Genomic DNA, 20,873 nt, shown 5'->3' on the forward strand with positions numbered 1-20,873 from the left:
AGAAGTGGAGGAAAAGTCTTTTTAAAAGACGGCCTGAATTTTTAGGACAGCTCAAGTAGCACAAGCTACATCAACTTTCATTTTCCTAAAGCACAGAAAACTCTTTTTTGGAGTCTGCTTGAAGAAACCTCAATTTCCTTTAGCAGTCTAATAGTGGGACATTTCCATCTCACTGAAAGATACTGAAGTTTCACAGCTTTAAGCATGAGATTATTTTATTGGGTTAAATCATACATGTAGACTTAGAAACCTGAATTTGTATATCCTTTTTATAAGAATGACTGTTTGACACAATTCTTTCTATGTTTTGTACTTCATTTCCATGCATTTTACATCTTAATATGTGTTTTCATCCTTGGTTTCTTCGGTACCTCCAGTCAGAAAGCTTAAAACCCAAAACTAACTTCTTCCAGAAAAAAAAACCCTTCTTCCAGGAAGTTTAAAAAAGAAAAACAAAACCAAAAGCAAAACAAAACAAAAAAAACCCTCACAAACCAAGAACCAAAGAGAGAGATTGAAAACAACACCCATCACCAACCAAAAAAACCCCAAGGAAATAAAAGAACTAAAATAGGAAGAGGAAAAAACCAAAGCTACAGAAGTAAGAAGATGCTACGTTGACAATCTTTATTCTTAAATAGGAAATCCTGATTATTAAGGGACTCGGACAGTAATAAAGAACATGGTACTTACCGTTGAGTGCCGCTGGCTGCCTTTAGGTGTACCTCTTCAGCAGAAGTCTGTCTCTCTGTCAGAGCTCTGGCTGAGATATTTAAACTAAGGGACTACTGGAGAGATGTCAAATCATGTGAAAAGAGAGCACAAGGTACACAGAGCTGGCATCTACATTGTATTTCCAAAAGTACTGCCTCAGTACAGAAAGAGAGATAAGTCTAATTCCCAGGGAACAAACAGGGGCAGGTAGTTGCATTTTGGGCTTCGCAGCTCCTCAAAGCCATGCCCACGCCTTCTGAAGCGTGTTCAGCTGTGGCATAAGCTCCTTTAAAGAATTTACACAGGCTTCAAGAAATTGTGTGTGGCATTGGAACATGTACGTAAGCAAAGTCTGCACCACACTTTGTAAAATTTAGTAAGAAAAAGGAACACAACTTCATTAATACCTGCTACCTAGACAATAAATACAGCCCTGAGACTTGCTTTTGAAATCATATTTACGCGCAGCTCTACATAAGGCAGAAGGGGTAAGGCGTCGGTAGACTACTCTGATCCTCAGCTGGAATACTTTCAAATAAGCTAAAATAATGGAAGGGTTCTTTCTCTCCTGATGTGTAAGACACACCGCACAGAAGGAAGGCAAGCTCGGAAAGTTACTCGGAGTTGAAGAGGGCCTGCTGAGAGAAATACACGCCTTGCGATGATCAACTACGGGTACCCTCCTTAAACTATTTAATGTGTCATTTAAGGAAGTGTCCTCTTTGAGTGGGTTTCTCAGCCACCATGGAGCATCCAGTACTAACCAGAGTTGCCCAAAGAGAAAAAGCAAGTGTGTAGAAGGCTGTGCACAGCTGGTCTGGAAAGTTTGGTCTGGGTGACTTGAAGGCTGAACACAGATTTAAGTGACAACTTCTGCTCCAGTCATTTCATATGGATTTCAACAAGGAGGGAAGGAAAGGAATCCCCACCACCCACCAAGTAGAGCAATACCTTCGACAGAAGTTTGCTTTCTAGTTCAGAACAGAACCCACCCCCTTCCTTGTGGAGTTTTGTTTTTAAAATACCAGTGATACTTTGAGAACATAGCAGATAGACCTGCTGGAGGTGCAAATTATTTCAGGAATAAATTTCTGCTATACTAGGAAATTACTGTAAGAGCTGGAAAAGAAAAAATGAAAATTTCTGTAGCAAGTGTGAACACCTCTGAAAACCTGAATAACAAAAACTCCCGTCATAAAAGCCTACCATACCTGAATAGGATAGATGACACCCTGGTTTAACATCAGCGCAATGACATTTAGAGCAAAGTGGCGTACACTGGACTGGGTATGAAGGAAAGCCCCAAGGACATCTTTGAGACACAGCTGCGCGATGGAACTACTCATCCCTGAGTAAGTATTAATTTCTTTCAGGTCTTCCTGATTTGATACTTTTTCCCCTGTAAAAAGGACAAAAGCAACAGCACGCCCAACACAGTATAATCATTTACTTTGCCAGTACCTGATGCGTGCTGATCTTTAAGCTTTACAATACATACACATTTCATCTGTCTTAAAATGGGTTTATGATCTCATGAAAAGCAGAACAGTCTGATGGTAAATATACGTCAGAACGCTGAAGAGCCTGGATTTTAATTAAAGTTTTGTTTCTTAAAAAAAAATTTATTTTTAAAAATTTACATTGTAACATGACACAACTTATGTTGTATTTATTATTTTCTACCTGCAAATTAACCTTAGAAGAGCTTTTGATAAAGAGTATTTCTACCATCATAACAGCAATCATGCATTCAGGATTCCTTCCAGGATTTACACATTTTGAAAGTTAAGTAATATACCTGTTATGTGTATATACCCATGCACATAATGAATTTTTGAAAAATATTTTAAGATACTTTGGGTACAGTATTACTGATCTGATAACAGTCTTAAGTGACTCAGTTCACATGTACAGTAATTGTATGCAAGAAAGTTAGGTTTTGCATGCCGCATTAGCACGGAAGGACTCAACACTTACAGTCTCTGTCTGCCTGCTGCATATGTGTATCCTCCTCCTGCACGTAGGTCTGGAGGTTTCTTAACTTTTCTTAACACCTGGATTTTTAAGTTTACTGGACAGTTTTTATCTGAAAGAATGCTGTTGTACAGAGTCTTCACTTCCTGCTCGAACATTAAACATGGGTGTTGTATAAACGCAAATCCTAAGGGTGGAAAGAAAGAGGAAATATTCCATGTTATTACCATCCAGAAATTGTATTTCTGCTTTTTCAGTCTAAAGGCATGAAATTTATCTCCTCCCAACACCACAGCTTTTTGCTAGTCGAAACAGTATTGCTTTCCTACACGGACACCATCCATAGCTTACAAGGAGTTCTGTTAGCCACGGCAGCTCTATTAGCCATGACTGTGTCTGACGGATGAAGATGGGGTGTCGACCCAGGGCAGCTGCACTAAGAAGGGTTATACAGGTCTGGAAGCATGTCCAGTGTAGTGGCCTGCATCTGAATGACTAGGAGCTCTCACAAGAACAAGGGAGGAACATTACCAAAAATTACCCGTTGTTGTTCTAATATGTTTGGAGAAAAACATTCTGCTGAAACTGTGAAGTTACTCATATGGAGGCAGAGCAAATGTGGAAGAATCTATAAATACCACAAGTGTTTAAAAATAAAATCTTAAAAAATGGAAACGGTGAACACACTAAAACGTATACCTCCTGCTGTCATTATTCACATACCTACTAAGGTCTGCTCTTGAAAATGATCTGAAACGTTCCCAAGACTACATCTGTTGGAAGATACACACTATAGAGCTGGTTTTAGCTGCAGCCTTACCCTTGACAAGGAACTGCTTGTTCTTAGTCTCTATCTCATAAAAGCTTTTCTCAATTAGTGACTGTATATATATACCGTTTTAGACCACGTACGTAGGTTTAGAAGTGCTGCTGACAAACTCTTTCAGAGTATCATAAAAGAACAGTAATGGGAACATAACATCCCAATATAAATTATGTTTAACTACTTGGGGTTTTTTAAGACTGTTCAAGGAAACTAAGATTCTGAACGAACTCACAGAAAACATACGTACATAAAAGAAGAAAGGGGAGGGGGGAATGAAAGCAAATAAAATTATGCAAAAGCAAAGTACAAAAATAGCTGCAACAAAGGGAAGACTGAGTCACGTTGAGTCAAGTTTTTAAAACTGGCTCCATACACACAGAAAAGACAATGTAGGTAAAGGCTAAGTCCAAGGCAAGACCTCAGTGCGTTTAAGATCTCATTTCAGTCTCAAAAGAAGAAGTCGGGAGAAGCAGGTGAGGTGGAGGGGAAAGAGGAGAAAAAGAAGAAGGAATGATGATGATCTTGGCAGTCTGTGGTACAACTGTGTGCTCCATACAGGTATATACTGATGTTTGCAACCTGACCACCTCTGAGCAAGTCCAACCCATTTCCTAAGGTTAATTTTAAAAATGAAAACCACGTGCATGTATGTGTAACAACCCCTAAGACTTTTTCCTTCATTCACTTGAAGGGGTCTAAACCACCAGTATTCTCAGGGAAATTCTTATTTTTCCATCCCCTGTAAGCAGGGAAGAAGTCCTACGTGGGGTAAGAGTTTGTCACAGCAGATGAAAGAATGCACGTGTTGTGATCTTCTAAGGACTGACTTCACAGCTCAGGGCTGCCCAAACACCACTTCTCTAACAACATTTTATATCCTCAATGTGCCTTGCAAGCACACATCTGGAAGAGAAGCATAACCAAAATCATTAAGCTTATGGTTAAGCTTAATCCCTCAACAGCAGTGATACATCCCAAAGCAAAGGCTAAAACTGTTGCGTGTCCTTACTGAAATGACACACTAATAATTGCCCATAGGAAAGTACACACTCTTCACATGACGCCTTCACTGTGTATAAATGTTGAATTGGCTTGCTAGTCCTTTTCACCGTATTGCTGCACACAGACGTTGAATGGCGTTGGCAGCTTTGCTCAGTTACCAACCTGTAAGGTGAACTTTGCACTGTCTACCCCATCTCCACACAGCTACCCTTCCAAATAGAATCAGTACTTAGATGAGGCCAATATATCACTGAAAACACTTGTCCAACATTTAATTAAGATGAAGACTGATATGCTTAGAGGTAGGGAATAAAAAAATCTGAAGAATGCCTACTAACAGCCACCCCTGTTTTCTCCCCTTCCCCCAAACTGATCACAGATCATTCTGTAATTTAGAAACATTTCTGACGAATGCAATATTGTCCACATCCATGAGCAAAGCAGTCATGTCTATGGTTAGGAAGTCAGTCCCTATCCCACATGCAATATTCGGTAGAGGACAATTATATTCGAGCAGTCTACAGTAAGTGCTGTGCACCGTGATGTAATGCCTAGAAAACTCCAACTAGTCCAGAAAGCCATAGCATTGCTCCTGCAACAGAAGCAACCCTAAAGCCATTAATCCTGCTCAGTTATCTGCCATGGTTTCTTATAGAATATGAAATCAAGATTCAGTCTTGGTCCTCATCCTTGGAGCCCTCCCTAGCCTGAACTCAAGCAGGGTATCTAAAAAGCCACATAAACAGCAACATAAAAACGCAAATTCTTGTCCACAGTTAAACGACACACCTGCAAGCTCACATGCCTGGGACACAACTTTTCTTTAGCCTAAGCCATAACTGTGAACGGAACTCTTCCAGAAACAAGGCCTACCTGGCCAAACTGAAACAAGGATCTAAAACAATTACAAGGTTTTAGCATGTGACACTAATCAACTCTAAGCTTTGCAAATTCCTTAATATATGGAAGGTTATCAATTACATGATTAGTTTGACTTTAGTATAGAATTCTTTAGCCTAATAACTGTGTGATTACGTTTAACGGCCTACTCTCATAGTGCTTAGGCTGTATCTGCCTCAATGCTAACATTGTAGCTACATTGTAACTATGTATAAATGGTTAATCACAAGGAAAGCACGTCTCATGAAAATTAAAACAAAGAAGAGTTAAGAGCAAGGACTGAGAGATTAAAGAGAACAGAGAAGCTATCTTAACCTTGAGTGTAGAGACAGACTGGCAGGGACGCTCTAACAAGGATGATAAGAAGGAACCGCTTGGCTGAACAACAGAAGGGGCAAACATCCAAGGAGAAGAAATTATCCTCAAGAGACCCATGACCATAAAAGGGAAAAAGGAGTAGGGGGCTAACTCCCCAAACGACCACCGACGGCCACCTGAGACCCCCATGCATGCATAGTGTAGTTTTGCAACGCCAGCATTATGTAAATATAATAGATAAGCAAGGAGACGGTGATTTCTTGGAAAATGTGTGAATATTCATGTCTTTAAGGTATATAAAGGATGAACTTTCGTTTCAGCGCATGCATGTTAAGAGGAGATATCCCCCATGCGTCCAGCGCTGTAATAAACATACCTGCTTTATAACTCTTTTGAGTTGTGAAGGTGGTTTGAGAACTTCAGACAAGATTCTCTCACATGGACAGTTTTGTCCTTAAGCAGAGGATGAACATGGTACAAACCACTCAGTGACAGTTCATGTACTACAGCAAGTCACTGAAACACCATACTAATGCCTTCAGATAAAGTATCTATTCAAAAGTGAAACACAGCTAGAATCCCAAAACAAACAATAATAGCTAGTCTATGACATCATCTATGGCAATGCCTTGTGAAATGTCACAGAGTTTGTATAAACTGCCAGAGTTCTCTTGACTCCTGCAGAATATCTGCTCCTACATGTAAAATGTTCAAAGTGTTTTCAGCACTTTTTCTAGCTGTTCTTTTGCATATTAGGAAAAATTTCTTCACTGAGAGGGTAGTCAGGCATTGGAACAGGCTGCCCAGGGAGGTGGTGGAGTCGCCATCTCTGGAAGTGTTCAAAAAACTTGTGGATGTGGCGGTTCAGGACGTGGTTTAGGGGACATGGTGGTGCTGGATTAATGGTTGGACCTGATGATCTTGAAGGTCCTTTCCAACCTTAGTGATTCTGTGATTCTGTGATTCTGTGATTCTTTAACCGTACCTTGGGGACTGAAAAAAACAAGACTTGGAGTTACAACCTACTTGCATGTGGGCAAAAAAAAATAACATCTGCATTACTTTGGAAATCCACTGCACCTGAAGACTTGGTTACGTGTCAAAAGGCCTCCACTGTCAAAAGCAGGCACTCTGCTGCAGAAGGGTGCAAGAAGCCACCCTTGGACAACTTTTCTATAGCCAGTTCTCAAACGAAACACAGAGTACGTTTTGGTTTTAAACAAACTCCCTTGCCACTACACAAAAACATGAATTCCTACTGATACACATGGATTATTACTATAGCAGAATAATAAAAACTATTAATATTTCTTACCAAGGCCAGTAATAGCTTTTTCCTGTACTTCTTCAACTGAATGCTTTGTAAAATACATCAGCTGTTCAAGTACTTTATCCTTAATGTTAACCTGAGCAAATTAAAACAGAAATAATAGCTATTTTAAGATGAAACAGGCATTTTGAAATCTCTTATAAAAAACATCAATATCAAAAAGAAAAGGAGAAACTCGATCTTACTGCATGGCCTTTGCAAAACCGCGTAGTTAAAACCCAAAAAAGCTATATTGTACGCATTATGAAAAAACACATAGCTATGAGGGGCTGGGAATAAAGTGCTTTAAAGTTAAAGAGGGGCATTCAACATATCTAAGACATGGAGAGTAAATACAACTTATTTTACCTTACTGTTGCCTTTAAAAACTTCCTGATCAAAATCAAAATGCCGACACAGTGCTCCAACAGTGGAAAGTGATCTAAGGAGTGCTGGTTTATTGGCAGTAAGCATTGTACTGTTGGGGTCTTCTTGGTGTTGACTTTTTAATTTTGAAAGTGCACCTAAAGGGAGACAACAGTTTTGATCACAGTGTTTAATCATGGTATACCGCTAAGATAGGACTTGTAGCCAAAACTGAAAAGTGACATTTACATGTTGTGATTTGACTTACCATAGTACCTATTAAAACATGCCCACACAAATTTATAGTTCTGGGTGACCTTGTTCACAACAGCCCCAAGGCAGCTCACACAATGCTGAACGACCTAGGAGCAAGAAAGAACAAATTAATTATATATTTAGACCTTAAATTTGAGATTTTTGTGAAGTTATGTGGGAAAAAGCTATGCTGAACTAAAACTAATGATCTAACAGCTGGAATGTCCATCTCCTAGACTGCGTGGAAAACCTGCTCAAATACATTAAAATATAACGACACATACAAAATCCAGTAAACCATGTAAACTGAATTTTCTGCCCATAATAACTGTCTTTTACTGTCCAGTACCCGTACCAATTTCTCAGAATGTGGGGGTCGTGATGGTTTAAATTTCCCTCCAATTTCTTCTACTCTCCTTATCTCTGCCCTGTGCTTTGTTTCCCCCTGGCCAGTGAATCCCATGCGTCTTCCGTAATTAATTAGCTCTTGTGCCACTTCCCTCCAGTTCATTTCGGGAGAGTGTCCCCTTCGCCTCGGTCGGGGAGTTTGCAACCAGTCTTGTAGCTGAACAGCATACAGCTTTAAAGCATCGGGAAGTCCCCTGATTAGGGGATGAAACCTCTTCAGGTCTGCCACACACTGCATGGGGGAGGGCTGTCGTGGAAGCAACAATTGGTCATGCATTAATTGGAGGCAGGCAGCTTTCTGCACGCTTTCCAAAATGGGACTTGTTGTAGGTGTTTTGATGGAAAAAGGGTCCCCTCTCTCCATTGGGTCTAATCCTCCTGCCCAATAAGCCACCCTCTGGGTCAAGGACCAGGGTTCTCGGTGATCATTAGTAGTTAAGAAAACCCCAGGTCCCCAGTATCCTCTAGCCTCATCTTGCTCAACAGAATGCGATCTCTTCCAGTAAGGGAGACTCTCCACACGTACTCGGTTTCAGTTTCTCGGGGGCCCCGAGTGTATTTTTCCTGTATTTTGGCCAAGTCCGTAGGGGAAAAGGGGATGGTACGTGTGGTAAGTTGCTGGACACCCCCCTGACCAGTATCAATGATTTCAGTTTTGATCATGGGTCTCATCACCACTTCCTCATCTCTAGGATAAAAGACATTCCTACTTTCCCCTAGTTCTTTAAATGGATATATAGCTTTCAGGTCAGATGTCCGTTTTTCTCCTAATTTCACTAGACTCAAAAATCCCGGTTCACTCTCCAGACCTGAGCCTGTTTCTCTCCTATCGCCAAACACCTGACCATTTTCTTGCAATTCAGTCCGTAAGATTCTCTCTCGGTCTAGTGAATCTGCCAAAATTACGTGAAGCTGCTGAGTAGTGCTACGCTCAGCAGTGAGCTGGCTTTGCAAGTCTCTTATCTGTTCTTGCAAGGACTCAATTGTCTATCTGCTTGCTTTTCCTCCTGGGCAGCAATTAGTGCAGTCCCCAACACGGCACAGGCCGTTGCCTTTCCTTTCCCCAGTCGCAGTTTTCGTTCCTTTGCCAAAAGAGTGATTCGATCAACCACTGCCTGCGAGTCATGCCAATTCTTTTGAGCCCAAGCCATGCCAGGAAGAGAGGGTAGGGCTTTATAGCCCTTCAGTTTCTCAAGCAGGGGATTCTCCCCCATCATCGGATCCTCAAATCGATCCCAACAACAACTGTCACACAATGCAAAAGGAGTACTCCAAAGTATCAGCCTACTGTGGGTTCACGTACCCAGTGTGGATCTTTACAAGATCCTCTGTTCTCTCTCTCCTGTCAGGCACTTCCCAAGGAAGGGGCCGCGCTAAGGGCCCTGGTCCCTCCTGGTTGGTTCAGTTTCACAAGGGGATCCTGTCCGTGATGCCAAGTTAGATGTCGCGGCCTGAAAGGAGTTGTTCAGGATGACCTCCTTCTCCGTGAGACCAATGAACAAGTTCATGATCCCCCTGGACTGAATTAAGGTGAAATGACTCCAGCCAACTAATTTAACAATTTAATAATACTCAATGCAAGGCATGAGGTTACATAAATGACTCAGTGGCAACTACTCTAAGTAAGTAATTCAACTAAACAAACAAGTCCCCTACAGTACTTTACACTTTGACAAAGAGAGGAGAGAGAAAGAGAGAGAGAGAACTTACCTTTTACTCAGATCAGGTATGTGGTAAAGATCTGAATGAGTATTTATAGAGATAGAGAGAAAGAGACAGGAGAGAGAGGGGAGAGAGAGAGAGAAAGACAGCAAAGAAGATATCACCACCCGTGGATCCAGCGGCGTCCCGTTGGTCCTTTTGATGCTCCTTGGTGGTGGGGGTCCCCCTTTTTGCTTCTGATGGTGTCCTTTTTACACAGTCCGAATCCCACAACCTCCGTCTGCATGCACATACAACAGGCTGCATGCATATGCAACAGGCTGGTTCAGTCAGGCAATGGCACCTCTGCAGGCCTTGGTGTCTCCTCCCAGTCATTGTGCGGGCTGATTCAATCAGGCAACGGCACCTTATCTCGGTCTTTTCTGGGGTCCACTCCGTATCGAGGCATGTTCAAGCTTTCATACAAAAAAAAAAAGGTGTGAGTTCCTCTGAACTGTGAAATGTCTAAGACAGAAACCGCATAGTGGTCTGCCACAGGTATACCCCTAAGATAGGACTTGTAGCCAAAACTGAAAAGTGACATTTACATGTTGTGATTTGACTTGCTGTAACCAAGGTGGTAGGGAATTAAAATAAAATAGGGTTAGAAAATAGGTTTGTGAATTTGTAGCAAGTTGTAACTATAGAAACACGCCATGCACCAACAATGCTGCCCAGAAGTCCACTCAATCCTTTCCATCTTGATTTAAGTATCAAGGGTTTAAACAATGATGTAGAAGTGTAATTTGTAATTTTCTTGTCTTGAAACAAAGACTTTGGAATGAATAATTACTTATTGTGCCAACGGCCCGTAAAGGTCTATTTAGTGTTGCCAAGTTTAAATGAACTTACAGGGAAAGGTAATTCCAGCAGGGGGAGATCGCGACCACCGACTCAGAGACCACCCACTCAAGAAACCCTCCAACCCGAAAGATCAAGGAAGTAAATTCTTAGAAAGTTATAGTGAGCATGCATAGTCATTTACATGTTAGGCGAAGAATTTTTAACCAATCATTGTATAGAGGATAATGAATATGTATTTGTGTATCTATAAAAGAATGTTTCTTAGACTGATTGAACGAACACGATTTGGGAAAACTATTCCCCGTGTTCCTGGCGCCGTGAATAAAGAATGCCTGCCTTTTAACACTACATTGGTGTTACGAGGTTTATTCCCGATTTCGGTGACATTACCATAGTATCTATTAAAACAGGCCCACACAAATTTATAGTTCTGGGTGACCTTGTGCACAACAGCCCCAAGGCAGCTCACACAATGCTGAATGACCTAGGAGCAAGAAAGAACAAATTAATTATATATTTAGACCTTAAATTTGAGATTTTTGTGAAGTTATGTGGGAAAAAGCTATGCTGAACTAAAACTAATGATCTAACAGCTGGAATGTCCATCTCCTAGACTGCGTGGAAAACCTGCTCAAATGCATTAAAATATGACGACACATACAAAATCCAGTAAACCGTGTAAACTGAATTTTCATGGCTCCAAAGTTATCCTCATAATCAAGACAGACTTTCTTTAAATCAAAACCATGTATTTCACAAGGTGAAATGGAATCAACTGAATGGTAGCAATTAAAAGCTTACTGTCATGCCATATTTGATGATGAGTTTCATGAGGTCGTCCTCAATAGTGGCAAGAAAGGTCTCACTTGGGTGCTCCATTAGTGGCACTACAAGCTCCAAGATTTTTGCAACGTTGCAGATCACCATGAAATCATTTTGGGTCTGAAACAACAGTATTAATAGTGTTCAACATTTCTGGCTAAGTATTATTTGTATGCACTGAGAGTCAAAACTCCCAGCTCAGGTAAGGTATGTGGTAAAGATCTGAATGAGTATTTATAGAGTTTACGTGTGCTAATAAATTGCATATTATTATGACAGCTACTTCTGCTTTCCACAGAACTTCTGGAAGAAAAATCTGCGTGAGCAGAACTTCACCACTCCTCAGGACTGCGACAGACCTGAAAACCTTTGGTGCAGATAATTTTTTGGAGTCCTACAATAAATCTAGGAGCTCTTCCTGACACATTGCACACTAGACAACACACAACACCTGGAAACAGGTGTCAGGGACAAAATGAAGTTGTGCTATGACTCAGTGTGCCTTTAAGCAAGATAGGTAATAATGCGCACAAATGTAGAAATGACAATTAAAATTATTACTGGTTTGCATTATTATGACTCTATAGGTACTGTAAGTGAGTAATCTATGGAAAACGTTTCTCTGTGAAAGACACATCCTGCTAGATGTGTCCAAGCTCACTCATCAGGACAGGATAATTCCCAAATGCTACTGTCAAGCTCTTTAACATATTCAAGTGGACAGTGGTAATTCTACGACTCGCCTCAACCTGTGTAAGTACAAAACTAAGCCACTAACTGGGTTGCAGCACGTAGACAATCAGATAACCCTTTCCTATACTGTTTGATCAGGAGCAGCTCTAAAAGTCTCTTGTAAACGCGCCTAGAGAACGCACCAGGGCTGAACCTGGACAATGCTGGGCTGTACCTACAGTCTAAGCTGGTACCAATTCCTCTCGAGCCTGCCCTGGCCAGCTGACCTAATGTGGCCCTGCCACCCACCCACGCTCCTCCTGGAGCCACAGCTGCATGACCCTGCCCTTCTCCTTCTGCCAGATCAGGGGTTCATCACAACGTTCACTGAGCCAACTGTGCTAACCAAAACGGCAGAAAGCGCCGCAGTGTTGCAGAGGAGGGGTGCCATTTTACCAGACTGCCGGGGTTCAGCATTATAGCTCTCTACCATTTTTGTGAGCTAAACTCTCTTACAGGGGAGTACAAAAACACTAGAGCTAGGGAAGTGAGAGATGAAGCATGGAAGAAGATGGAGCAGGACATTTTCCTTCAGATACATTTCCTATATGTTAGATACACTCTATCTTATGGAACCATACCGTTAGTCTTGAGATTGTTAAATATTAACTACTTTTAAGACTGTGACTATGAAACAAAACAATTTTAAGAGATGATTTCATAACAGGTGAAAACCTGGGTCTTAGGCCTCCAGGGAAAGAGGCAGCATAAGTTTCAGTTTCATTTGGCTGTCAAACGTGGAGGTAGAGGGTGAGGCACAGCATCTTAGAAGCAACAGAGGTCATCAAAAGGACCTAGTATCTTCAGAAGCTATGATGCCCATGAAATAAAACCACATTTTTAATTTTTGTTTTCCTACCTTCGATTTCATCAAGTATACAAGACAGCCATTCATTTCCATGCTTAATTATTGGGGGCGGGGGAGGGGGAAAGACTAATTTTCTCTACTTACACGACACTTAGTGGTCAGGTAGGGCTGCATGGTCATGGCATGTTTGACCATTAGCTGGGGCCTGATTTTGCTGAACAAGAACAAAGTGGTTATGCAAGCAACCAAGCGACCGGAATTCACAGCTTTGATGTCAGAATCTGCAAAAGATTCAAAAATACAAAAAGGATATTAAGACCAAGTAATGTCTGAGCAATGAAAAACATATGACTTACACATTATTTTAATATCTCTTTCATTACATCTCTTTCAAGATCAATATGGAATATTCTTATTAGGTTAGAGGTAAGAACATAGTGTATGTGATCATGAACTATGTGAAAAATGAAGGAAAGACTCTTCAAAGACATCACTAGATTTTAAATTACTTACTGTACAGATGACACTGGCCCAGCCAATGATTCCTGGTGCAAGTGTAGAACATACTAAGATGAATAAAACTTGCCACATTTGTTTCGGTTTTAGTGACTTAAATGTTTGAATAAGTTATTTTAAAAGTAGTTCTAGTCTGGTTGTTAGTTAGTGAAAATTAGGGAAGCTTTATCATTATACAGTGCTCAAAACTTCATATTGAACTTAAAAGCTATGCTAAGGCACATGAAGCACACACAGGGAAGTGACTCGAGACAGCCAGCATGGCTTTACCAAGGGCAAATCCTGCCTGACCAACCTAGCGGCCTTCTATGATGGAGTGACCACATCAGCAGACAAGGGAAGAGCTACCGATGTCATCTATGTGGAATTCTGTAAGGCCTTTGGCACAGTTCCCTGCAACATCCTTCTCTGTAAATTGGAGAGATGTGGATTTGATAGGTGGACTGTTGAGTGGGTGAGGAACTGGTTGGATGGTCGCATCCAGAGCGTGGTGGTCAATGGCTCAATGTCCAGATTGAGGTCAGTGACAAGTATATTCCTAAGGGGACACCAAGTACTGAGTACTGGGACCGGTAGTCTTTTAGTATCTTCATCTGTGACACAGACAGAAGGATCAAGTGCAGCCTCAGCAAGTTTGCAGATGACACCAAGCTGAGTGGTGTGGCTGACAGACCGTCTAGAGGCACTTGGACAAGCTTGAGGAATGGGCCCGTGTGAACCTCGTGAGGTTCATCAAGGCCAAGTGCAGGGTCCTGCACCTGGGTCAGGGCAACCCCTAGTATCCGTACAGGCTGGGGGAAGAAGGGATTGAGAGCAGCCCTGCCCAGGAGGACTTGGGGGTACTGGTGGATGAAAAGCTGGACATGAGCCAGCAACATGCTCTTGCAGCCCAGAAGGCCAACCGTATCCTCGGCTGCATCCAGAGCACAGTGGCCAGCAGGTTGAGGGAGGTGATTCTTCCCCTCTACTTCTCTCTGGTGAGACCCCACCTGCAGTCCTGCATACAGCTCTGGAGCCCTCAGCACAGGAAAGACATGGACCTGTTGGAGTGGGTCCAGAGGAGGCCACAACAATGATCAGAGGGATGGAACACCTCTGCTGTGAGGACAGACTGAGAGAGTTGGGGTTCTTCAGCCTGGAGAAGGCTCCGAGGAGACCTTCTTGCAGCCTTCCAGTACTTAAAGGGGGCCTATAAGAAGGATGGGGACAGACTTTTTAGCAGGGCCTGTTGCGATAGGAGAAGGGGTAACGGTTTTAAATTAATAGAGAGTAGATTTAGACTAGAGATAAGGAAGAAATGTTTCACACAATGAAGGTGGTGAAACACCGGCACATGACGCCCAGAGAGGTGGTAGATGCCCCATCCCGGGAAACGTTCAAGGACAGGTTGGACAGGGCTCTGAGCAACCTGATCTAGTTGAAGCTGTCCCTGCTGACTTTGATGCATTTGGATTAGGTGACCTTTAAAGGTCCCTTCAAACCCAAAGATTCTATGATTACCATCAGTTTCGTAACAGGAATTCTGTAACTGTAACCTTTCACGATAGTAATACGATACACTATGTGGCGGACCAATATGCGGTTTCTGTCTTAAACATCTCATGTTTCCGAGGAACCCACACCTTCTTTTTTTTTTGGACAACAGCTTGAACATGCCTCGATATGGAGTGGACCCCAGAAAAGACGGAGATAAGGTGCCGTTGCCTGATTGAATCAGCCCGCACAATGACTGGGAGGAGACACCAAGGCCTGCAGAGGTGCCATTGCCTGACTGAACCAGCCTGTTGCATATGCATGCAGCCTGTTGTATGTGCATGCAGACGGAGGTTGTGGGATTCGGACTGTGTAAAAAGGACACCATCAGAAGCAAAAAGGGGGACCCCCACCACCAAGGAGCATCAAAAGGACCAACGGGATGCCGCTGGATCCACAGGTAGTGATATCTTCTTTGCTGTCTTTCTCTCTCCTCTCTCTCTCTAGCTCTTCCTTTCTCCTCTCCTTGTCGAAGTGTAAAAGATGTACTGTAGGGACTTGTTTGTTTAGTTGAATTATTTAGTTAGAGTAGTTGCCACTGAGTCATTTATGTAACCTCATGACTTGCATTGTGTGTTATTAAATTGTTAAATTGGTTGGCTGGTGTCGTTTCACCTTAATTCAGTCGAGGGGGATCACAAACTTGGTCGTTGGTCTTACGGGAAAGGAGGTCACCCTAAACGACTCCTTTCGTGCCATGAGACAGTAGCACATAAAATTCAAAGAAATTCAGCTACTGTGCTGGAAATAATATTACCTGATAAAGATTCTTCATATTTAAGAATGTGCTTAACCAAATTGTCAACAAGTTCAGTACAGGCTTTCTTCACAAGTTTGTATGAGGCATCCTCTTCTGACTTCAACAGCTGTCGCAGATGAGAGGGAACATGATTTAGTGTTAAGGGTACATTAATTTGCATGGGATACATGCTGGTTTTACAATGATTCCTACAGATACACAGGGATCTTACCCTACAAAAGTATTTATTTAACTTCCCCATAAAAGCTACATGGTGAAGAAAAAATTAAGGGAAGTAAAAAATCAAACCAAAATGCAAGGCAGTTGGACTAGATGACCTTTAAAGGTTCCTTCCAACCCAAACTATTCTGTGATTCTATACAAACAAATCAAGCTCAATTCCTATAAAAATCAGAGTTAAAATCTATGGAGGAGTAACCTATACTCTGAAGATTCACTGCTTCTATAAACTGTGTAACAAATTCATTGGATGTGAAAATACACTTATCTACCATTTTTTAAGAGTCTACATTACACTAGATGCCTCTTTCTCAATTAAGTATCTTAGCTATAGACTTCATGTTGTGTCACTAATATGATTGAAGAAACTATGAAATTAAAAACAAACTAACAAAACCCCTCCCAAAACCAAGAAGTGAAGTATTTTTTAAAACAGATCATATGGAAAGACAGAGACTAATATCAAGTGACAAAGAAAACTGCACCCATGAAGATTAAAAAAGAGGTCAGATGTTTAAAGGGCATGAATTGAATTTGTCTGCTGTAAAGGATTGCTCTTCTAGTCCCCCTTCTACGTGTTCTAGTCCCAAAAGAAATGTCAAAATCTAGCAATGATTGTACCATACGTTCAAAATGCATTACTTACACTTTGAAGAAGCTGTTCAAACCAATCATACCCTGTATCTCTACAAGCTGCAACCTGGAAGTATTTTTGAGAATAAACTGGTTAACAAAAAAGGCATCTGAGGAAAAACCACTTCAATACAGATGTCATCTTAAAAGACCAGTAGACACATGTAGATGTATTTTCACAGGCATTCAGTACAATGATTTTATATCTTTGGAGATCAGAAAATATCTTCAGCATTTGAAATACAGTTCTCACCATTTACGTGACTCCAGAATTTGTGTTGCCTACAGCACAAAGCCTACACATTCTACCAGAGATTGCCAGCTCTAATGTAAACCAAATTTTGGTTTTGTAGAACATTTTGCACAGATTAACGCACAAGTACAAGCCCGACATACTAAAAATGAACGTGTGTGTATATATACGTAGACGCATATTTTAATATAAACAAACCAAGCCTTTGCTGGTATCCTGTGTCGGGAACAGCCCACAGGTGCTCCAAAGTAGAATTGGCAGGAGAACTGAGAGTTAAGATGAAGTCAAACTGACCGACTCCTCAGTCTGGAAAAATGCACACTAGATGACTATTTTGAGAAATATATTGAAAGCAGGATGAAGCTTAAGCCCATAATTGTTAAGTAATGAAGTGAGTACTTTTATTTGACATTTACATCTTGGTGTAATTGAGAGTAAAACACCTTCTCAGCACAGTGGTTTTACAAAACACATTTTCACTACAAATTAAAGTGTTTTATCTGAAACAGATTTTGTTATTTGGGAGACATGCTATTTAATTTGCTGCTCCTCAAAAGTAGATACAACTGTGCAGATACTAGTTTACCCTGAGTGAGAACATGACCCTGTATTTGTTAAAACGTCTTATTAACCTTTCAAAATAGATGTTACTGATTGTTTGAGGAAAATTTTCTTTTAAGAGACAACTTCTTAGTTAGGCTTAACTGTACTACTACTAGCAATTCCTGGAAATGTTAAATATAATAGAAGTATGTTGTGCTTTAACTGAACCAGTATTTTCTATGACCTGAATATAGTGTGGTCCCAGTTATCATTGCCAGCAGATTGGTGAGCATCTAAAGTTTCCTACAGCCTGTTCCATCAGGTGAATAATTTGGGCACATATTTACTGCCAGGAGATGTAAAAAGAAAACCTTCTGACAATTAAGTTACTGCAGTCTAAAAAACTACAGACAGTATTTCAAAGATAGTAAAAACATAACCAAATTCTGCACACAGCTTAACTCAAATTTGTTTAACATACCACATCAGCGATGTTCAGTATTTTCCTTGTCATTGCTTCTTCATCATGATGCGGAGTTGGAGTAAACCAGAGCTTCTGGAATGTCTCATTTACTAATTTCTGAAGGAAAAAAAAATATTAGCAGAAAGAAATAAACTTATCTTGGCACACAGGTATTCTTTCTAATACATCCATACAATAGATTCGTTGATGATGCGTGCCATTTCATAAGGAATTATTCAACCTAAGTGAAACTGTTGTAGGAAATGTTACCTGAGACAGACCCAGGTCTACTATTACAGGAATTATGCTGACCTCTAAGCAAATTTCAGCAAAATGATCACCGGGAACTGATGCTAAAGAAAATGGAGCTAGCACCTTCCTGCAATAAGTTGCATTCCTCAGGAAAACACAGTTCCCTGAGAAGCTGACCACTGAACACAAGGTTGCAGATTTCAAATCCTACTGAAAGTGTGATAACAAATATTACACGTCTGTTCCTAATTACACGACAATTTTAAGATTATTTTGCCAAATCAAACAAAACCATCGTTGTCAGGTTTATGATTTAACACGTACTCTTAGTTTTGCGCCCTTCTGCATATACACTGCACAAAGAGCTGAGTATGATCACATAAGGAACATTTTTAGGGGGAATAACTGATTCATTGGACATTCAGAATTAGCGCAAAATTACCACAGACGAATGCTTTTTAACTCTTACATGCAGAACTTACAAATCTGGCATATATTGATGTCAAGTACTCAACTTTGACTTCAAGTTTATTTTGTTTGCAGGCAGAAGTTTGATATGACAACTTCACTTGCTAGAAAAGAGAAGTACCAGAGACAACACTTGCAAGAAGGAAGAAACCTCTAGAAAATAACTTCTTAAAATCTTTGGATTGTCAGCAAGAACTTCAAGAAAATAGAAGAGAGGAAAGAAAGAAAAACAAGTCAGGGAGCATTTTAGAAAGCTAAGATATTTGCTCTCAAAAATTAAAAGTGAATGAAAGTCATAAATATTACAAAGGAGCAACGCAATACTTCTTTAATTTTTTGGGGGGTCAAAGTATAGAAACACTAAAATAATGATAATTAAAATCCTACAGGATATGCTTCATTCTACCTTAATGCCTTCTTCATCATTGAATCTCCGAATCATTTTCACACACATCTCTGTAATTTTGGGAAATGTTGGTTGCTCAATGCAGATATCCCTAAGTATCTTTATGACTGTTTTTCTCACATTGATACCAGTATCCTGTGAAGAGAAGAGAAGAGCAAGAGAAGAGCATTACACTCCTGAAAACAAATCAGAAATATGACTTAGCTTATGTATTGTATGAATTAACATGTGAAGGTCACCCAAGCTGACTTGCAGAATTTATTTAGAAAAGGCAGATAAAATATTCTGAAGTGCATTTATACAAGAGGTCAGCAAAACTTGTACCACCCTATTTGCAGCAATGCTAAAGGTTCTGGCTCGGCACCCAGAATGCTGAAACGCTTCCTCCATTTATACCCTCCCATCTAAGAGCTCACAGTGTTGCAAATGTGTAATTCCACTTCTTAATGCAAATGCTTACAAGCTAGATGTGGTGATGCTTTAGCTACTTTGCTGGAACGCACAACATTCTTTGTAGATCTGGACTGTAATACTTCAAGCCTTTGCATAAAGCTTATGGACAAGAGACATGCAGCACTCTTCTCCATGTTCCTAGGCTTCGTCTAAGGAGATGGATGAGGAGCTTCACTTGATGTTACCTTATTCAAAACCTGTTGCATCTGAATGTCAGGATGAACTTCTTTAGGCATGCTCATATGCACATGAAGCTACTCATCTCCAAAACCCTTCACAAACAAGTTTTATCATGTAACTATAGCAAATGACTAGCATTTGACTAAAAACCTGACACGGATGCTAAGAGCTAGTGCCATCTTACAGTTGAATCAACATTCTATTTTACCTGAACACCCAGACAAAACACACTTTTTGTACAAAAACTCAAAATAGAAGCCTTTTCAGAGACTAAAAATAACACAGAAAAGCAAAGTAGTTTTATCTTTTGGATCACAAACGGCATCTTCAGATTACTGCGTTGTAGATCTTTCTTCATCACCCACACTACCCTTAATGACCTATATGTCAGACTTCAGGGATGTGGCAAAACTCCACATTTCACCTGATTTAAGCCTGGTTCTGATGTGGTACAACTTTCTGTATATGTTTACCTTTTGATGTAACACAGTCTCACTGGAAACAAGTGATGTATTTTACAAGGCTGGTCTTAAAAGCATGATGCTCCCCATTAAAACAGTAAGAGATAATTTACATTTGGGAACATCATTCCATATTATTAAACATATAAACTCAGTTAAAAACAACTTTTTCAATGTCACTTCTTTTATCATAAGTATCACAAGTCACCGTACCAATATTCTTCCAATCAGCATGTCATAATACTGCTCAGTAAGCTGAGGATGACAGAGCACAAGTCGGCCAAGCAGCTCCACAGCTGCTTCTCGTACACTAGTGGAGTTATCCATTAACCGTCCATGAACACCTCATTGCATATCCAGCTAAAAAGAACACATGAAACATGGATTCAAAATAAGAAATGAAGATTTATTTTAAGCATGACAGAAGAATGTATGTGCATGATGGATATCTCCTTTTTTACCCTGGCTAGAATGCTGGGGTCTACAGCAACAACCTCAGACAAACACTTCATGGCTTTTGTTCGAACAGCAGCTGCATTTTCACCAAGTAGACGCAGAATCTAGTAAAAAACCAAAACCAAAGATTCGATTGCTTTGGGAAGGTAGCAAACAATGTTTGATGGGCAAAAATGCAGCAGAATAACATGCGAACAATTGAACTAAAATAAGAGTATCTGCCTACTAAAAATCAAATGTATCTTCTCAGACAATAAAAAGGTGCATGCAAGTGATGTTCCAATGCACTGCTAACTGAGCATGGATATTTATTAGGATTCGCTACATCTCTAAGTCTG

At 40.6% G+C, this 20,873-nt stretch overlaps 1 pseudogene across 1 annotated transcript in view; it reads right to left on the minus strand.

The window, feature by feature from the left end:
- The window catches only part of LOC309416020 (nipped-B-like protein), a 55,916-nt pseudogene that overhangs the window by 14,759 nt on the left and 20,284 nt on the right, over positions 1–20,873 (minus strand). The window contains exons 18-30 of the transcript in view: positions 20,541–20,639; positions 20,293–20,439; positions 18,986–19,120; positions 17,878–17,976; positions 16,614–16,667; positions 15,746–15,854; positions 13,084–13,220; positions 11,379–11,519; positions 7,678–7,771; positions 7,413–7,567; positions 7,050–7,140; positions 2,692–2,875; positions 1,926–2,113 (exon numbers count right to left, since the gene is read on the minus strand). The product of the transcript in view is annotated as a nipped-B-like protein (transcript). The remainder of the gene's footprint in view (positions 1–1,925; positions 2,114–2,691; positions 2,876–7,049; positions 7,141–7,412; positions 7,568–7,677; positions 7,772–11,378; positions 11,520–13,083; positions 13,221–15,745; positions 15,855–16,613; positions 16,668–17,877; positions 17,977–18,985; positions 19,121–20,292; positions 20,440–20,540; positions 20,640–20,873) is intronic.

This window comes from Phaethon aethereus (assembly GCF_964289735.1).
Source record: "Phaethon aethereus genome assembly, chromosome: Z".
In the NCBI taxonomy this organism is placed as follows: domain Eukaryota; kingdom Metazoa; phylum Chordata; class Aves; order Phaethontiformes; family Phaethontidae; genus Phaethon; species Phaethon aethereus.